Below are 21,769 nucleotides of genomic sequence, written 5' to 3'. Positions count from 1 at the left end.
GTGTCCTCTGTTTAGAAGAAAATTATCTAAGGGAAGAGTTGCTTGTTTTAATAGAGATGAATACACATATTAAGATCGATGAAAGAAATAGATTAGACAACGTAAATAAGACTCAAAATGTTAGCAGTCTGCTAAGACAGATGAACACAGTAATCAAGACTGTTAACAAAAATTCATGTGATATAAAAGAAGCAAATAGGATATATTACTGTGCAGCTAAATTAATCACAGATACGAGTCTATCTCAAAAATGCAGAGCAAAAAGAGAAAGGAAGGGAAGAAATAAAATGCCATCATGGAAGCACACTAAATGAATAGAGAAAACTATAAAGCAATTAAGACAAGACGTGTCAGTGTTAGAGGAGTACAGAAGAGGGAACAGATAAAATGCTTAGAAAGATAGATGTGATAAAAGAAACATGCAGACAGTATTCCAAATAATAAACTAAAGATATCAGCACAGACACAAAAACGTAGAAGTTATGGGTGGTGGTGCTGCGGTAGCATTGTCGCCTCACAGTAAGACGCTGTCCGGTTCGATTCTCAGCTAGAGGGTCTTCTGCGTGGAGACATGCGTGAATGGGCGTACCTTCGTTGAAGATTGTGCGTCAGGGCTGGTAACTCGGCACGTAAAAATCAACTACCAATCATTAGCAGACCGGAGTTCCGCTGTGGCGACCCCTAACTGGGAAAAGCCGAAAGACACAACAACAATATATGCAGATAAATATAAAGGAAAAGAACAAAGTAAGCAATTCATTGATAACCCAGTGTTATAGAGAATTGTGAAATAAAGCAAAAGGAATACAAACACCAGCAAAGAAGGAGGAAAAAGGCACATTTCCAAAATCTTTATGACGACCCTGTGGAAAATAGCAAAGGTGCTGAATGGACAGAAGTAAACGAAATAGTAAGAAATTCAAATGTACAGATATGAAATAGGATGAAGTAACGGTCAAAGAAATTGAAACAAAATTAAAAAAGCTCCTAATTGGAAAACCCAAGCCCAAATGCAGTACCTAACTTCTGACTAAAAGATTTAGTCTTGAATAAAAAATAACTATATGCGCATCCGAACAGACACCGACCTAGCAACAGGAAAAACAATACTGCTCCTGAAAGAGTGAACCTGCAAGCCATTTTAAAAACTATAGCCGAATAACTTTTCTTCCAAGGATATGCAAATCTTATACTGGAATTGATGCTGAAAGAGTTTATAATCATTTAAAATAAAACTCAGTCAAGGCAATAGAACAAAAGAGCAATAAAAGAAAGTTATATGGAACAAAGGATCATGTGTTGTTAAATAAAGTCATAACAGAGAATTATAAAAAGTGGAAGAATATGGCATGGATAGATTACAAAAAAGCATCTGACAGCATCCCACACATAGATAATGGAGTGTTTACAATTGTATAATATGCAACCTACATTGATCAGTTATATTACAATGACCATGAAACAATGGCAAACCACTTTGCAGCTAAGCCATGATAAAGAAGAAATTATATTTTTATCTCTCAAATGTTGTTTGCTCAGTGTATTTGATCTTAGCTTAAACCTACTAAAGGACTCTGTATAAGTTTATCTTACCCACAATTTAAACAATGTACTGTAACTCATTTTACTATTCGTATATATTGTATGCTTTGTCACTGCCGATGCTTGGAGCTTTTCTCCCCAGGCCTCTACTGAAACAGGACATATAGCCTGGTCAACAAATGTAAAATAAATAAATAAATTAATAAATTATTATCTAAAGGATAAAACTTCACTGGGAGATATTCCAGGGTGATTCTTTGTCACTGTTACTGTTTTGTCTTGCCCTTAACACATTAAGCTGTTTACTTAACAGACAATGTCTTGGTTATAATTTGCTTCCCGGAAAACATCCAAGTGTAAACACTTCTCATCTTCTTTTTGTGGATGGCTTAAAACTGCATGGCTCATCGGATGAGGAGTTGAAAGCAAAATTGCAAGTCATTCAAACTTTCTCAGACAATATAAAGCAGCATTTAAGGCAGGAAAGCTGCAGAACCAAGAAAATAGCAATTTGTGACAGGAATGTGATATAACGGAACTTGAGCAGGAAGGAGTATATAGATATTTAGGAACTGATGAAGGCTCAGCAATTAAACATGAACAAATATGAATAAAACTCAGTAAGGAATATTTCAGAAGTCTGTAACTAATACTGGAAACAGCCCTGAGATCTTGGCAAAAAGTCCAAGCTATAAACCAATTTGCCTGTTTTAATTCACAGTTTTGGTGTGATTGACTGGCCCCAAAAGGCACTGGATCAGTTGGACAGGAAAAAAGTGGTTCACTCTTATCAAGTGATATACAAAAATCAGTGTATACCAAGATTATATATCCCTTGTTCTGAAGGAAGTATAGACTTCCTCAAAATTGACTACATGTATAGATATGTATTCGTGGGACTGCATACATAGGTAGGTACTAGGCTATTGGCCCTAGGGCCAATATAAGCCTAGCCAAAAAGATTCCCTGGCTTTCGCCACCCAAGAAAATTATTTTCCTGTGCCCCTGTCAAGCAGAGCCACAGAAGTGATCCCCAGGGTGAATTTCCTATCTCCCATGCAATCATCAAGATTTTTCTTGAAGAGTGCTAATGAGGAGCTTTGTTTGATATAGATAGGTAGTTTGTTCCAGAGTATGGGAAGTCTCTGGGACAGAAATCTATCCCTCCAGCATGTTCTGTTTATTGTTGTGACAAGGTTTAGGTCCCTAGAGCGTGTAGCTCGAGGGATTGGGATTTCATTAAGTGGAGCATTTCCAACAGCTCTGGGTTTGACATAGCTTTGTATGTTAGGCAGAGATAACCTCTGAGTAGGCGATATGTGATGGAATAAAGCTGGAGGTTTTGAGACGGTCTGCATAGGGCATCTGTTTGTGGCCGGTAATCCTCTTTGTGAAGTATTTCTGTGGCCTTTCCAGTTGTTGTAGATATCTTGTGAGGTACATACCAAAAGGGGTGCTGTATTCTATAATGGGTCTAATGAGTGATGAGTAGAGGGGAACAATGACCTCTTTTTTCCTGGATGAGAAACCTTTTATGATGAGGTGTGCTACGTAGAAGGATTTCCTGACTACTGTGGTGATGTAATTATCAAAGGAGAGACTTCTGTCCGCCTGTGACCCAAGGTCTCTTATCACACTTTTGGTGTTAAGTAGACTACCGCCTATCTGGTAGTTCATGGGTACAGAGTTTTTACCAAAAGGGATGACAATGCACTTTTTGGCATTGAGCTTTAGGCCATGGCTTTGACATCAGGCATCTGTCTCAGTGAGGCCCTTTTGTAGGATGTCCACATCGTTAGGAGTTTCAATTATGGCTCCTAGTTTGCAGTCATCTGTGAACTTTGTTAGCCAAAGACCTTCTGTGTTAGCCTGTACTTCAAAGAAGTAGATACCAAACAGGAGAGGACCCAGGACTGAACCCTGTGGTACTCCACTTGTCACTGGTTTGAAGTCGAATTTGGAGTCTGCTACTTTCACAGTGTGGGTTCTGTCAGTGAGCCAGTTGGCAACCCATCTTGTGACATAGGGATTTATACCTAGTTTAGTGAGTTTATCTATAATTCCAAAGTGGGGAATGGTGTCAAAAGCCTTGGCGAGATCTAGATAGGCTGTGTGAACCACCTTACCCTCATCTATGGCTTTGGTGACCGCTTCAAAGAAGTCTGTCAGGTTTAGGAGACATGATCTGCCTTTTACAAACCCAAACTGGGTGGGGTCAGAGTTTGGAGATTACCAATGTTATTGTTTATAAGTTCCATGATGATACGTTCCATAGCCTTGCAGATCAGGCTCGTCAGGCTAATCGGGTGGTAGTTCCTGGGGTCCATGGTGGCTCCCCCTTTGTGGAGTGGGATGACCATCGCTGTGCACCATTCAGCGGGCACAAAGCCTGAGGTAAGGCTATGATTGAACATGGTACTTAGGTGGGGCGACAGTTCATTCTGTAGTTCATGTAGAATGCAGCCTGGGATGTTGTCAGGTCCCATGGATGCTGTGTTCTTGGCTTAGGAGAGTGACCTCACCAGATCCAAACATAGTGAAAGTTTTAAAACATGAAGAAATTAAATCTAAGATGACTTTCCTACTTAGTCTAGCAGAAGCATATCAGTGTCAAGCAGGAATGGAAATCAAACCAGAAGTAGATAACAATCAGGCAGCAACTGAATGTACCAAAAAATGAAAGAATATAAGAAGAAGGATCAGATAAGAAGGCAAGAAATGTGGAAGAGGTATAAATATTATGGTAAGTATAGAAAACTCCTGGAACAACCTCATGTTGATCAGGATGTGATGCAGTAATGGTTAGGGAGAGGTGAATTTAAATCAAAAGATGAAAGGTTAACACTGCTGGTGGCTCAGGATATTGGACTACATACGTGTTGGCTTACAAAGTCCATTGAACATGTGGGAGAAAGAGAGAAACACAGGTTCTGTAAATCAGAAATAGAAGCTATCACACATCTTGTTGCTGGGTGTGGTGTGATACATTAATGGCAGAGGGCCCATATACTGAAAGGCAAAATAACGTGGCAAGACTGCTGCACTGGACATTGTGCAAACATTATAATACTGAAGTAGCTGAGAAAGATTGGAATCATGAGCCCCAAAGCATTACAGAGAATGATGAAGTTTGTATCACATGGGATCATCCATTACCAACAGTTCAAATGACAGATGCAGAAAAACAGATAGAATGGTCCATGAAAAGAAGACAGATGTAGCATTGATCATTGAAATTGCTGCACCCAGTGATTACAGTGTCTTATGCACAGAGAGACACAAAGTCATAAAATACCAAGATTTGCAGGTAGAAATGAAAGCAATGTGTAAAGAAGATACCCAGAGACGTCAAATAGTGATAGGAGCAATGGGTCTCATAAAAAATAATTTACAGCCTTATTTGTATATTCTAACTATATATGTAATTCCATATGTATTGCAGAAGGAGTCAGTTCTGGGCACATTGCGGGTGTTGTGAAGAGCATTTTTTGCTAACATCAAAGACTGAAACAATACCAATTTTATGAACATTAATCATACCCTGACTTAGGAATGGAGTCCATTCCTGTTATGGTATTAGAAACCCAAAATACTTGGAGAAATTAAACCTTGAGTCATAGAGGTGCTCAGTTTGGTGCCAAAAATATTAGTTAGGATTTCAAGTTGGTCAACAAGACTTAGCTATTAAGTCACTTAAGGAGTGTTCATGTTGATGCAGTGTGTCTCTAGGGGACACATTTGGACTTGGTTGAACACTCAAAGCTGTGCTAGCTGGCATAGGATGGTGGTGGCTCTTTGTATGGGAACATCATAAAACAAAGTTGTAATTCAGAATACACAAATAAAACAAATGTTATGAGTGCTCAGTAGCTTTTATGATGGGAGTGTACATTGGCAGGAATGAATCTGTCATGGGAGATTTTCTTCTTATGATTATTACATGCTACCGGCAGTATCCTGGAATTGGGGAATGTTTTCTTGTGCAGCTGGCTGTACGACTGGGAACATTGCCATTAGAGGTGAAAGAATTTAGCATCTTAATAACAAGAGCAGATACAACTACCTTTTCAAGCAGACAGATATCCACATTAGCAAACATGGTTAGTGGTATGTGGCCACATATGAATTTGGTGAGCTTCAGTTGGCTGAGATGGTAAGTAGAATCATTTTATAGCCATGATTTTTCACGCATATGTCAATGCCTGCTCCAGCTAGGATGTTGCCCCAAACCTTAAGGAAACCTTCCCCCTTCTTTGATCTCTCCTTCCTCGTTATCTTATCATTACTCTCTTAAGTGGATCATTTCTTGCATTAAGCTGGATGGGGACATATTAGCTACAGAGATCTTTCTACTACTGCGGTCCATTTCATGGGTTTCAGGAAAAGCTAGATGAGTTGGGTCAAGACTTCTGGAATAGACACAGTCATGTTTCAACTCTTAAGAATATTTTATGGGATGCTTTAAGTATTTTTTAATAGTAGTCTTAGGGAGGGAAGGGGGTGCTGTACCCTAAGAAACAAATACAAGCAAACAAACATAGAAAGTGCATGAAAGGAATGGTCAATGTGATCATTAAGGAAACTTCAGTGTAACATGAGCACAGGCTACAGATACCCATCAGGCACTATTAGATGTTTGGAGGATGACACACCCCACATCACCTGAGTATACAGTTTTAGGACTGCTTACAGGTGCAGCTAACAGGCTTATTATATAATGCAGGCAAAATCCAATGTTTTAATAATATCTGCTACACCATCAGTTATGCTTCCATGCCACCTCCAGGTGACAACCCCAGTCCAGATGGAGATTATAGTCCCACTGTAAAGCATAAGAGGAAGATAATCAATTAGGGGAATTTATAGAAAAGTACCAGGGTGACAATGAAGTTAAGGAACATGTATATTTTTGAACGTAGATGCAATGCTTTGTGAGCGACCACAGTGAATATAAGGGCCTAACCATATATACCTTTAAGTTGACACACTTAAAATGTTTTGCCTCACTTTATGACTACTTAATACTGCCCACCTCCCACATCAAAGGGGAACTTTTATCTGGGTGTTTAAGCCTTTGCCCTGACATTAAGGCAGATAATTAAAAGGAAAAAGGTAAGGCAAGAACAGCTATGAACTAGGAAATAAATGTCATGTCATTTCTGAAACTACTGGCATAAAATAAATAACACTGAAACCACTTACTCTGAAAACTCCACAAAAATAAAAAAGGGATCATGTCAGTTGCCCTGCTAGACAGGGTTCCAGGGAAGTAAATAGTGTGGGAAGAAATAGCCAGGGAATTGTTATGGCTAGGCTTGTATAGTCCCTAGGGCTGATAGCCTAGTACCAACCTATGAACCTATGAAAATACTTGTTTTTGCAGTGAGGCAAACCCCCTGCATCCCTAATTCGAAGGGTTTGTCTCCTGTTTCCTGCTTGCTGGAATATGCTGTCTCCACAGATGCAAAACCAATGGAAAAGGTCAAACACTTTGCCAGTAAAATACATATTCTTGTACTAGACGCAGGATATTCCACTGCAAGAAAAAAAAATCATACAGTAAACTTAGAAGTGAAACACACATATCTAAGCAGAAAGTTCAACAAAACTAAGTAAAAATCAACATTAACCAGAAAACAAATGGTGGTGGTGCAGGGTCTCTTTTTGTGGAGTTTTTCAATGAAAGTGGTTTCCACTGTCATTTATGCACTGACAGTGGTTTAAATGAAACTGGCTTCTATAGTACATGCCAGCATAAGCCAGATATTCTCACTGTAAGTGAAACTTACCTTAAACTCAGCAGAAATGACTATGAAATTATTCCTGTGGGCTATAATATCATCCGTAATGACTGTATAAAGAGGAAAGGTGAAGGTATTTGGTATTTCCCCAAAACTACCACACATCCCCTTACAACAAACCAATGCCAAAATTCAGTTGAGCAGAGCTTATTGCCTTCCTGAAAATAAATAAGTATAAACAAATATGTCTAACTCTCATTTATATCCATCTTAGTGACAACACAGCTGCACTGGAAGACATCCTACATTGCATATCCATAACAGTTCCACAAGAAAAAATACTACTAGGTGACATGAATGTCAGTTGGTTGAACATAAACTTTAACTACCCTACATGCAGCATGAACTTATATGGTTTCACTCAGATAAGTAACAGCCTCACACATTGCAGCAAGACATTAAATTCCCTATTAGACTGGATTCTAGCATTAGACCCTAGCATATACACCACCACAGGTACAATGTCAGACTCTCTCAGTAATCATCTCCCAATCTATACCATAGGATCATAGGAAGTTACTAGGCTATTGGCCCTGTGGCCCTTATAAGCCTAGCCAAGAGTTTAGCCCATGCATAGACAAATCAGCACCCGGTGTCCCTGTCCAGCAGGGACACAGGTGGAATCCCAGGGATGTATTTTCTATTTCCCATCCTGTTATTCAGATTGAGCTTAAAAAGAGGTAAAGAGGTACTCTGCTTGACATGGAGAGGGAGTGTATTCCATTGATGGGGGAGTCTCTAGGACACAAATCTGTCCCACCAGCCAGTCCTTTTGATGTCACAGACCAGGTTGAGGCCGCGTGTGCAAGTTACTCGAGTGGAGCTTGACTTGCGGATATGCAGCAGTCCCATCAAGACGGGGTCCAAGAATGCCTTGTATGCCAGACATAGATCACCTCTGAGGAGTATGCATGAAACAGAGTAGAGGGATAGGGCTATTAGTCTATCTGTGTATGGTAGATTTTTGAGGCCCTGGATTCTACTAGTGAGGAACCTCTGTGGTATCTCCAGCTACTGCATGTGCTTTGCAAGGTACCTGCCGAATGGGGCGTTGTACTCAATAATGGGCCTTATAATGGAAGAATACAGGGATGTTATGACCTCCTTGTCCCTGGATGAGACACCCTTACTTATGAGCTGGGCCATGTAGAAAGCTTTCCGTACAATGGAAGCAACATGGTGGTCAAAAGTCAGACTGCTATCAATCTGGGTGCCCAAATCCCTCACGAATGACTGTGTGCTTAGAACATTGTTATTAATGTGATAATTTGTGGGGACATCTCTCTCACCAAAGGGGATAATGATGCATTTTTTTGTATTCAGCTTGAGACCATGTTTCTGGCACCAGTCATTTGTTTGGGTGAGACCCCCTTGGAGGATGTCCATGTTACTAGGGGAACTGATGACAGCTCCCAACTTGCAGTCATCTGCATATTTGGTCATCCATAGCCCACTAGTTTTGGCCTGTACCTCAGAAAAGTATATCCCAAATAACAGAGGCCCCAAGACCAAACCCTAGGGTATGCCACTCGATACGGATCTACTGCTTGAGGTGGCTTCCCCTGTTTTGACTAGGTAGGTTCTATCAGTGAGCCAGCTGGCTACCCATCTGGTAACATGCAGACTGATGCCTAGTTGAGAGAGTTTATCTATTATGTCCGAGTGGGTAATAGTGTCAAAGGCTTTGGCCAGGTCAAGGTAGGTGGTGTGCACTGTCTTCCCCTCATCCATGGCTTTTTTTACTGTCTCAAAAAAGTCAACCAAATTTAACAGACATGACCTCCCCTTGACGAAGCCAAACTGTGTGGGATCGAGTGTTTGGAGGTTGTCAATGTCCTTGTTAATGAGGTCCATGATAATCCGTTCCATGGCCTTGCATATTAGGCTAGTTAGGCTGATGGATCTATAATTTCCTGGCTCAGTGGATGCTCCACCTTTGTGTAAAGGGATGACAGTGGCTGTCCTCCACTCAGCTGGGACAAAACTGGTACTCAGGCTTTGGTTGAATAAGGCGCCCAATGGTGCTGTAAGTTCCTGCCTGAGTTCATGTAGGATGCAGCCTGGGATGTTATCAGGTCCCATGGAGGCTGTATTTTTTGCCTTTGAGAGAGCAGTGATGACCTGATCCCTAGATATAAGGGGAAGGGGTAGGTACTGGGAATGTCCTGATTTACTTGAGGGGGTGGACAAATGGGTGAAATTTTCACTGAATCTGTCAGCCAGCAAGCTTGCAGTAACTACATTTGTATATGTGGTGTCCTTGACCACCAGTTCTGAACAGATCTGGGTGCTACCTTTGAGATTACGGACATATATAAAGAAGGCCTTATGATTGTCTCTAGTAGATCTGGCCAGCTGTTCCAAAGCATTTGCATTGACAAAATCGAGGAGTCTCTGGGCATTTGTATTCTGGCATACATTTCACACAACAGCTTAAATAGCATTTGTATAAAACATGCAACCTTTCCAAGTTTACCCCAGAAATGTTCATTACTACCCTGTTATCTATTAACTGGAACTTCCTAAAAATCCTCCCCTTAGATGATGCTGTAATTGAATTCAGTACTAGTTTTCTAAATATCCTAAATAGCTTAACACCGCCTCGAAGGAAGAGACTGAAAACAAATAATGCAATTTGGCTACCCAAAAAGAGAAGATTGCTAATGCAGGATGGAGAAATAGCATGGAAAAAAATGGCAAAAATATAAAACAACTCAGTATATTGAAAACTTCAGAATGCTTTGCAACCATACTAAACAGCAAATAAATGAAGACAAAAAACTAAACTACAATAACTTTCAGAATAATAATAAACATAATCCTAAAAAAAATCTGGACAGCCATTAAAGAAATTTTGCATTCTGGCCATAAATTCAACCCTAACCCTTCTCCCAGTAACTCACCACTCTAAACTGCAACACAGTTCAACTTCTATTTCATAGATAATATAGCATCTCTAACCAAGAATTCCCCAACATCTAATCCTATAACTGCTCAACAGTTACATATCACAACATCCAGCTTCAAACCTGTGTCCACATCCTATGTAAAACTACTTTTAAACAAACTTAAGCAATGCTCTACTTCAGCTGATGACCTTGTAAGCGAGTACCTTAAATAGCATCGAATAGCATTGCCTGTCTTGTCTCAATCCTTATAAATAGGTCAGTTCAGGAATCCCACGTTACCTCTCTCTGGAAAAAGTCATACATTATCTCTCTGCACAAAGGAGGAAATTCAACAGGTATTACTAACTTTAAACCTATAGCAATATTACCCCCCCCCCAGAATACTTGAAAAATGTAAAAATGTATTTAAAAACAATCGCTAGACTATCACCTGCAGGAAGAACACCCATCCTCCACACAACATGGCTTCCATCCTTCCCATAGTACTAGCACTGCCCTACTAACCTACATAGATTCTGTCAATAAAGCTAGAGATAATGGCAAACTAGTCTCCTCCTTATTTCTAGACTTGCCTAAAGCTTTCGACACAGATTGTCACAGCAGACCTCTACTTCAAATGTCCTCACTAGGCCTATCCCTCAGCCCACTCTTCTGTGATTCAAAAGCTACCTGTCCAATAGGTATCATTCAGTAAAATGGCACTACATCCTTTTAACATACATCCCAGTTACCACCAGTATACCACAGGGCTCTATCTTTGTCCTCTCCTCTCACCAACACCCTCCGCACATTCACACAATAGCCTACCACTGGAACTCTCGCTCATATCCTTAACTTTCAGAACCAAATGCCAGATGAAAAGGGGGCCATTCATAGGCTGTTGTTAGGCTTGCAGTCCAGGGGACCATTGAGGAGCCTAGCCCATATTTTCTGTTGTTCCTAAGCACTGTCTGGTTAATTGACTTGCCCAAGATCACACGGTAGGCAAATGAAGGGTGAGGGAATTAAACCGTGCACCACAGAAGCTACCGCTCACAGCGGTATACTTCCAGACAATACAAGAACATTACTCATTTGTATATATGTACAAATTCTTTTGCATCATCTTAGAGATCAATTTTTCATGACTATCTAGATTTATAACTGTTTCTAATCTTACTTCTATGCTTTGTTTCATGTATAATGTTACTTCAAACTATTTCTTGTACTTTGCAACCCAGGCTGAGCCTGAAATTGGTACTTTTCTGATCATTGATCTGTCCCAGTATACAAACATGTATACACACATACACATACATAAACTGATAAATAAATAAACTAGATATACTGTGGAAGCACAAATAAATCTCCTAGTGTGCATTGGTATTGCTATATTATTGTCAGTTATTCCAAGTGTACCTTGTACTTAATGTCATATTTGCTGTCTCAGGAGTTTAAGGACTCAAATCTACATCCCATCTGCTCAGTTTAATATAAAATACCTTTCTACGTATTTACGTATTTTGTTTAACTTGATGATTTGACTGGTCCAAATGCCCCTTTTAGCAAGAATTGAGGCTGGAGGCTGACACAGATTCTCACTATCATCATCATCCTCTGAACTGTTTGTTCTAGTGAGGTTGCAGTAATAGTAAACTGAGCAGTGTAGACAAGACTTTCCTATCCCTGGCAAAAGTCTATAGCTCACCTTGTATGACTCTGTGATGTTCCAAAGCAGGTTGATATATGTAATCCCTTTAATTCCTTCTGTGTATGATCCCAAGTTATTTCTAGGGAGGCTGACACATTTAGTCCCTCCAAAGTGTTCTTGGTCTGCCCAGAGGCCTTGCCCCATTGGGTGTGCCTCTCAATATGGAGACATTCTGACTCAGTCATGGAGAGGAAGCCCAGCTACCCTTTAAAGAGCTTTGTTTCTACTGCCTGTATGTGTGGTGTCATCCTTATGGTCACTATCCAATGCTTATGGTCATATGTGAGAAGGTGTACTACTGCTGCACCATCCAGCTGGTCAGTTTTTCATATCTCCTCACTTTCACTCCATGACCATAAACCCATTATGCTTAAATATGTCGACATGATGTCGACACTTCTCCCTGACATGGAAAGAGCAATTTATGCTTTCCCAGGACAGAACCATAACCTTTGATTTGGACATTTGCTTTTCATCCAAACCACTTCCTACTTCCCAGAGAATAACTTCATTTGCAATGCAACAGTACTCCTTTTTCACAGTGTAAATAAATCAACTAGCGCATATAATATTTGCAATACATTAGGTAGTTATTTACAATGTAAGTTTGCAAAGCTAATTATATTGTAGTATTAATACAATCTTCATATAGTGAGAGCAAAGCTAAAGAAGACATTTAGGCAGTTTTCTGGAGGAAGATACACAGTATATGGAGAGGGAAAGACTGGGTTACCCAGTAAGATATAAGGGTAGAAACTACAGAGCAAACAAGGATTACATAGAGATATACACAAGGCAAGAAGTGGCTGGAAAGATGGTCAGGACTATACTGGAAAAAGTATTAATGCTTTAGAAGTTTTAAATAAAATATGCAGAGCCAATGACTGGGTTTATGGTGTTAACCTTGAAGGTCACCCCAGCAGTGAAATTCATTTTGTACACTGTGTGGTACGTATCTTACTTTTTTTTCTCTGCTTGTAAATATGTTTACTTGTCTTGCTTGCATTCTGCAGTATTTATTCCCTTTTCTCTGACTTGTAGCCAGACATAATTGTATCTCTCAGCTGTCCAGATTTTCACAGAATGTCCAGATTTTTGCCTCATATTTTTGGTCTGTTAATTGTGGGTTTCTGGCAAATCACTGAGGATAGAAGTCACTAAATAATGACCTATATGTGAGTTTCAGACTTCATAGCCTTCAAAAATGCATGCTAATACAAAATCTGTTATTCTAGCAGTTTATAAGAGCAATATTTAAAATCTGTCCCTATTTCGGGGCCTTTGGGCCCCAATTACATTAGACTTTGTCCAGATTTTTTGTGCTAAGATTTGGAGAGGTATGGATAATTCGGGTTCCTATGAATACACCGACAGTCAGAACATCGACACTCACCTCATCAACACCAAAGCATCGACTGTTCATAACATCGACATTTCAGGTAAGCGATCTTCCCCCTTACAGGACCCATGGTAGCACTTGTTTCTGTATTACGAAGTTAAGGACAACGCAAATTGTACACAGTCACGTAAAGCTTACGCGTTGCAACAGAGAAACAAGTGCTACCATGGGTCCTGTAAGGGGGAAGATCGCTTACCTGAAATGTCGATGTTATGAACAGTCGATGCTTTGGTGTCGATGAGGTGAGTGTCGATGTTCTGACTGTCGGTGTATTCATAGGAACCCGGATAATTCTTAGCTCTGTGTTGTTTCTGTTTTCCAACATCTTCAACAAAGAAAGAAAATTCCAATGAACAAATAGTATAAAACAATGAAAAACAGAAGCCAGTGAAAAAATAAATACTTCTAGGTCCACAAGGCTTAAGCAGTTTTTATTTTTCTATGTCTATTGCAAAGTCAGCAGATCTGAGTGTTTGCTTTTACCATCAGATCACTGGTTCATGCACACAACACAGCACTGCAAACACAAAGCTTCTCCCTATTAGAAAAAATATTATAATAAAAGTGAGATTTCTTTTATAGATGGGCAGTTTTATTTTGCCATTTGTAGCTTAAATGGGAAATGTCACACATTATGCATGTAAATAAGTAATAAAACTGTTCTTTTTGTTGAGGGTGAATCACATGCTTCCATTTGTGAATTCATGAATATCTTACCGTCTGTGTCTTGTAATTCTAGCGAATAGCAAATTTATAGGTTTCCATGGGGCATTGCTGGCGGCGATATTGTAAGTGAATAAATGTGTTCTCTTGCTCTCGCCTATTAGTATTCATAGCAGGTAACATGTGTGATCTTCAAACCTCTAGAGAGTAGCTCCACAGTAGATATTATTTCTGGGGTAAGAGTAATTGCTTTGTGAAAAGTTCATGTTGTGCATGTTCTGGCTGACTGAGAGAGTAATACATAAAACGGATTTTTTCAGAAAATGTGTGCATGGTTTGCCCTCTGTTTGTCTTACTGGTAACAGCACTCTCCTTTGTGTGAGCAATTGTATTTATTTGGACGTTATTAACTGACTAATACACAGCAGACATGAATATTGTTTGCAGGTGTAGTTTATTGGGTATATACGGAATAATTGATGGCCAGTAGGTATTTATTGCATGGTTAGCACTATCAAAATTTTGCTGTACAACTGCATATGAAATCAAAAGTGAAGCTTGAGGGAGATCACATAGGTTATCAAGCTATACTGTGATAGGTTAAACCTTGACAACCAATAGTTATTTTCATAGTATACAACACAGCAATACACTATAAAAAAAATTAGAAAAAACAACAGAAAGAAGCAGAAATGTTTATTTATAAAATGGAATTTGCTTCCTTTCTAAACATTTATTTTGAATGTCTGTATCTGGCATAGTGGAACTTGTACACCTCACTGTAGTACTGCTTAGGTAAGAAAGAAAATGTAGCAAGCCAGGCGATGCTGGTGATTTGGTATAATAATGTGAGTAATAAATGATTTTGTCATTGTTTTTTCTATGTTATAACATTGTAAGCTATGTGCTTACAGCTGCACAGCCGTAACGTTAAGACTATAGGAATCAAAAGGCAACCTACTGGACCTTCGAGGTTTCATACTGCGATTGATACAACTTTAAATTGTTTAAGTGTTATTAACATTTAAAATTGTGAACTTTGAAGTTCGTCGTTACACAATAAATGAGTCCACACTCCTGCTGATTAAATATACAAGCTCTTCAATCACTGTACCTCAGAGAAATGGTGCAATTATGCAAGATACAGTAGTTTCAAACTTAGTATATTTTCTTTTAAATGCATTTGAAGTTGCAAGACTTGCGGTATGGAGTTCTAAACTTACAATGAGAACCCAGGAAAGAAATGAAAATCAAAGCCCATTTTATTAGCTTTATTACTAGCCTCTTAAAGCACTGAACATTTTAAAATAATGTATAGAGCTAAAAGTGTCTGTGTCATACATGTAACTGACTATGGTAAGCTGGCTCACTCCACAAATTGTGGGGTTCTAAACATTCATTGTGGTGCTTGACATTGGCCTGGGCCAAACTGCCTGGCCAGTGCTAAAACATATTTTCTAATTCAGAAACAGGGCTTTAAGCAGAGCCATACAGAATAATTAATTCTACAGTTCAGTGACCATTGTTAATTCACAGTACAGCTACCCCATGTTGAGGGAGCTGTTGCCCCTAACCAACTGATAACTATGTTGATATCAGCTTGGGGGCAATGGTTAGAAAAGCAGCTCAGTGTACATTTAGATATTCAGGTAGACAAACACTTCAACATACTTCTGGGTAAGAAGCACTTATTAATTCTGCCTTTTAAAATCTTTTGACTAATGCATTCTAAATGCTCCAAGTCTGAGGGTATATAATAATAGCTGTTTCCTTATGTTTCATTTTAATTTTTTATAAACAATGTTTATAGAATACTAAAACTTATGGAAGAAACCCTCTGCTTTCAGCTGACCTGAAAATGAACTACACACAAACACACACACACACACACACACACACACACACACACACACACACATATATATATATATATATATATATATATATATATATATATATATAAATATATATTATATATATACATTTTTTCATTTATAGTAGTAAAATTGATTTTATACTGTAAAAGAAATAAAAGCATCATTTTTTTGCGGAAGGGGAGTGCAAGTCCCCATCACCCTCTGCTAACTATATATACTAACGCTGAGATCATACAAACATGGAGTAAGGGCATATTCCCCAACCCCAGGAACTGTGTGATCTCGCACACCTATCAGTCAGCAGTCTAGTCAATCATATATGGTTGAAAAAACAGTTGTCGACCAAACACACACTCGACATACATAAATAAATATATATATGGGTCTACTTCATTTCATTGAAAGCTCACTTCACTGAAAACTCATTTGACTGAAACTCATTTTGTGGAAAAGGTATATGCCCTGTTCCCCACTGTAGTGCGATCCTGGAGTTAGTATATATAGTAAGGGGGGTGGGGGCATAGCCCCCCACCTATTTTAAGCGTTGTAAACCATAGACGTGGATACTTACAAGTCGAATGTATAACTCTTTCCAGAAGACAATATATACCCAAACTATGTGGGGGGGCTGTGCCCTCCACACCCCCCCCTCACTGTATATAGTAACTCCAGGATTGCACTACAGTGGGGAACAGGGCATATACCTTTCAGTGAAATGAGTTTTCAGTGAAGTGAGCTTTCAGTGAGTTGTGCTTAGGCAGCTGCATTTCAGTGAAATGAGTTTTGAATGAAATGAGTTTCAGTGAAAAGAGTTTTCAATTAAATGAAGTAGACCCATATATATAAAATGCAATACTGAACTGCACAAGCATTGATATATAAAACATTGATGCTGATACTTTGAGCACGAACTTACTGACAAAAAAAGGATTGTAAATGGAAACAAAATAGTCTCCCTTTCTAATTATCAAACCCTAATTCCAAAAATCAGCTCAGACCAATTTGTCTGAATAAGGATACTGCTGGGGAAATAAAGTTTTGTAAAGTAATATGTGGGGTAAGGGTTAGAGGCAGGAACATCATCTGGTTTAGCATGTTAACCCTAACTCTATACTGCTGAGAATCCCTACCACTACACAAGACACGGAGACACAGACAGACAGAACAATACACACACAGGCACAATGCTAAATCGATCTACAAACTAGCCCTTACTCTAATTCCATAGCATAGCGTAGGATAACTGCCCTGGGCGCAAAGTGCTGGGGGTGCGATCAGACTATCCCGCTCTATCATTAATGTAATACCAGCTTTTAAAAGCCAGTTCATAGGTTCATAGATTCATAGTTGTTTACTAGGCTAACAACCACAAGGCCTTTTTAAGCCTAGCCATGCATCCCAAATCTCTGACAAGTCCTGATACCCTTAATAAGTGTAAGCAGGGGTTTGGGAGATGAACCATTTACAGGTTGACTGTGTCCATTAGACATGTAGGTGCCAAACCAGGGATCATTTTCCTTTTCCCCATCCAATTGTCCAAGTTGCACTTGAATTGGGTTAGGGAGAAACTCTGCTTCATATGGTTGGTGAGCCTGTTCCATAGATGAGGTAGTCTCTGGGATACATACCTGTCTCCCCAGCAGGTGCTGTTTATATCACAGGCAAGGTTTAAGTCTTTAGAACAGATAATTCTGATGCTGTTTGTTTTGTGGATATGCAGGAGGTCCATCAGAGTGTGGTCTGACAATGCCCTGTATGCCAGGCATAGATCTTTCCTCAAAAGCCTGTAGGAAACAGAATACAGGGAGAAGGCCATGAGGCAGTCTGCATAGGACATTTTACTTATGCCCTGTATTCTTTTAGTAAAGAACCTCTGTGGACATTCGAATTGTTGGATATGCCTGGCTAAGTTCATACTAAAGGGGGCATTGTACTCAATGATAGGTCTGATGAATGCCGAATACAGTGGAACAATGGCTTCCTTGGACTTAGATTCCATACCATTGTTTTTACAAGTTGCGGAACATGGAATGATTTCCTCACTACTGTAGACATGTGATGGTATTGCATTAGTGGTCAAACCTGAGTGTTGTAGCACTCTGTGTGTGGTCTAAACTGTAGGAACTGCTTGTTATGTTGTAGCGAGCAGTTTATTACAGTTTAAAAGTAAAAAAAAACTTTTTTTTTGCTCTAACTGAAATTTGAGTGTTGCAGCATTCAGTGCAGGCAGGGTATAAACTGTAGCAAACTGTTTGCTTCATTTGTACCAAGCAGTTTGCTACAGTTTAAGAAGCAGAAATGTTTTGTACAGTTTAAAAGGAAGATTTTTTTAACTTAAACATGAGCGCTGTAGCACTCCATGTAGGCATGGTATAAATTATAGCAACTGTTTGATACATCTGTAGCAAGCAGTTTGGTATAATTTAAAAAGATTTTTTTTAAACTAAAACATGAGCACCATAGAGCTCTGTGCAGGCAGGGTATAAATTGTAGGAACTGTTTGGTACAGTTTAAAAAGCAGAAATTTTAAGGATCTGTAGCAAGCAGTTTGCTACAGTTTAAAAAGAAGAATTTTTTTTTTAACAAAAGCATAAGTGCTGTACTGCTCTGTGCAGGCAGGGTAGAAACTGCAGCAACTGCCTGCTACAGTTTAAAAGATATTATGTTGAAGGAGGTTTGGGGGCAGGACACAGTAATGGGACTGAATGGCTGGGCCATGAGGGAGGGTGAGGCATGTCATCCATCTGGCCACCTGTGCCAGTAGAAGAAATGTCTTTTTTTTTTTGCTCTTCAAGGAAGGTGGGGAAGGTGTGGCATTAAATGTAATAAGCTGACCACTTACAATCTATTGACTGGCTTTTTTTTTGTTGTTGTTTGCTCTTCACTTGAAAAGCTGAAAGGGTGGAGCTCTGCTTCATAGTACCGGCTTAGAGCACTGGTTGAACCAGCTACACTTCTGTCTAACCCTAAACTCAAACTTTTGCACACATACTAGGAAAAATCTAACATAACCACACTGTTGATGTAACTGGCATTCAATAAACATACTCACACACATCAAAACATTCTTGCAAAAACACAGCAAAACATATCGACATATGCAGCCCTGACTCTAACCCTAACCAAAAACACTTCAACAGAAACACACCACTAAATCTATCACTTTACCTAACCCTTACTCTAAACCTGACCAACAAACAATCACACAGACACTATAAAACCAATCCCCTACCCACGCTTATCCTAACATACAAACAGTTGCATAAATTCCCAACCCAATCCCACTTAACAAACACAGAAATATTGGAACTTCCTCCGTTGACATAATAGGTTCATAGGTTCATAGGTAGGTACTAGGCTATCGGCCCTGGGACCTATACAAGCCCAGCCAAAAAGATACCCTGGCTTTTGCCACCCAAGAAAATTATTTTCCTGTGCCTCTGTTGAGCAGAGCCACAGAGGTGATCCCTGGGGTGAATTTCCTATTTCCCATCCAATCATCAAGATTTTTCTTGAAGAGTGCTAATGAGGAGCTTTATTTGATATAGATAGGGAGTTTATTCCAGAGTATGGAAAGTCTCTGGGACAGGAATCTATCCCTCCGCCATGTTCTGTTTATTGTGGTGACAAGGTTTAGGTCTCTAGAAGCGTGTAGCTTGGCGGGATTGGGATTTCTTTAAGTGGAGCATGTCCAACAGCTCTGGGTTTGACATAGCTTTGTATGTTAGGCAGAGATCACCTCTGAGTAGGCGATATGAGACGGAGTTAAGCTGGAGTTTTTTGAGACGGTCTGTGTAGGGCATCTGTTTGAGGCTGGTAATCCTCTTTGTGAGGTATTTCTGCGGCCTTTCCAGTTGTTGTAGATGCCTTGTGAGGTACATACCAAAAGGGGCGTTGTACTCTATAATGGGTCTAATGAGTGATGAGTAGAGGGGAACAATGACCTCTTTTTTTCTGAATGAGAAACCTTTTGTGATGAGGTGTGCCAAGTAGAAGGATTTCCTGACTACTGTGGCAATGTGATTATCAAAGGAGAGACTACTGTCCACCTGTGATCCAAGGTCTCTTATCACACTTTCAGAGTTAAGTATACTACCACCTATGTTGTAGTTCATGGGTATAGACTTTTTACCAAAGGGGATGACACTGCACTTTTTGGCATTGAGCTTGAGGCCATGGCTTTGACACCAGGCATCTGTCTCAGTGAGGCCCATTTGTAGGATGTCCACATCATTAGGAGTTTCGATTATGGCTCCTAGTTTGCAGTCATCTGTGAACTTCATTAGCCAAAGACCTTCTGTGTTAGCCTGTACTTCAGAGAAGTAGATACCAAACAGGAGAGGATCCAGGACTGAACCCTTTGGTACTCCACTTGTCACTGGTCTGAAGTCGGATTTGGAGTCTGCTACTTTCACAGTGTGGGTTGTGTCAGTGAGACAGTTGGCAACCTATCTTGTGACGTAGGGATTTTTACCTAGTTTAGTGAGTTTATCTATAATTCCAGAGTGAAGTATGGTGTTGAAAGCCTTGGCAAGATCTAGATAGGCTGTGTGAACCACCTTACCCTTGTCTATGGCTTTGGTGACTGCTTCAAAGAAGTCTATCAGGTTTAGGAGACATGATCTGCCTTTTACAAACCCGAACTGGGTGGGGTCCAGAGTTGGAGATTACCAATGTCTTTGTTTATAAGTTCCATGATGATACGTTCCATGGCCTTGCAGACCAGGCTCGTCAGGCTAATGGGACGGTAGTTCCTGGGGTCCGTGGTGGCTCCCCTCTTGTAGAGCGGGATAACTGTTGCTGTGCGCCATTCAGCAGGCACAAAGCCTGAGATGAGGCTATGACTGAACATGGTACTTAGGTGGGGTGCCAGTTCGTTCTGTAGTTCATGTAGAACACAGCCTGGGATGTTGTCTGGTCCCATGGATGCTGTGCTCTTGGCTTTGGAGAGTGTGGTTTTTACCTGTGCAGCTGTAATTACAGGAACTTTGCATTCTTCCGGTATAGAGATGGGCTCTTTAGGGGGTGAGGGGGGGTAAAGTTAGCACTGAACCTATCTGCCAGGATGTTGGCAATATCATTTGGGACTGTATATTTAGTTCCATTGTGCTGTAACTCAGAGCAGATCTGAGTGTTGCCATTGAGATTCTTGACATAGCTATAGAATGCTTTGTGGTTGTCTTTAGAATCAGTGGCGATTTTCTTTTCGTAGCTAGCTTTGGAGGATTTTATCAGGGATCGCAGCTTCTTACTGAGGCTGACCAGGGAGCTCCTCTACTCGTGGGATTTTACTCTCTTTTGCAACAGTTTCTTCCTTCTGTTGTACAGTTTGTTTATGACAGAGGACCACCAGATTGGCTTCTTTTTTTGGAGGATAGCGTCTTGGTTCTGTTTGGGATAGCACGATCCATGCACTCATGTAAGTGCTTATAAAGTGCAATTGTGTAGGATTCAGTAGTTGTAACTGTATTGTCCATCTGCATGGGTGTCATGAAGTTCACCACTTCTGTCTTAAGAAGCATGAATATGGCTTTGGAGAAATGTTTTACCATGGTTTCCTTAATGGGGGGTGGGGGCAGGATGTGGATATCTAGGGTAATTAGCTTATGGTCGGATCGGACCAATGAGGCGTTGACTTCAGGTGTGGAACACCGGTCACTCATGTTGGTAATGACTAGATCTAGGATATTGTTGCCCCTGGTGGGGGTGTGGATAAGTTGATCCAGGGCATTGGAGTTTATGAATTCCAGAAAGCGTTAAGTGAAGGAGTTGGTACATGAGTAGTTTTCCCAGTTAATGGTGGGGTAGTTGAAATCGCCCATTATTAGGATGTTTGGTTGAACCCTAATATTTTCCAGTACATCAAGAAAAGAGGAGTGGGAATCCTG

This window comes from Protopterus annectens, chromosome 2.part1 (assembly GCF_019279795.1).
Source record: "Protopterus annectens isolate FY-2018-M chromosome 2.part1, PAN1.0, whole genome shotgun sequence".
NCBI classification, from domain to species: Eukaryota; Metazoa; Chordata; order Ceratodontiformes; family Protopteridae; genus Protopterus; species Protopterus annectens.
The sequence above is the reverse complement of the archived record's forward strand: the minus strand, read 5'-3'. Positions refer to the sequence as shown.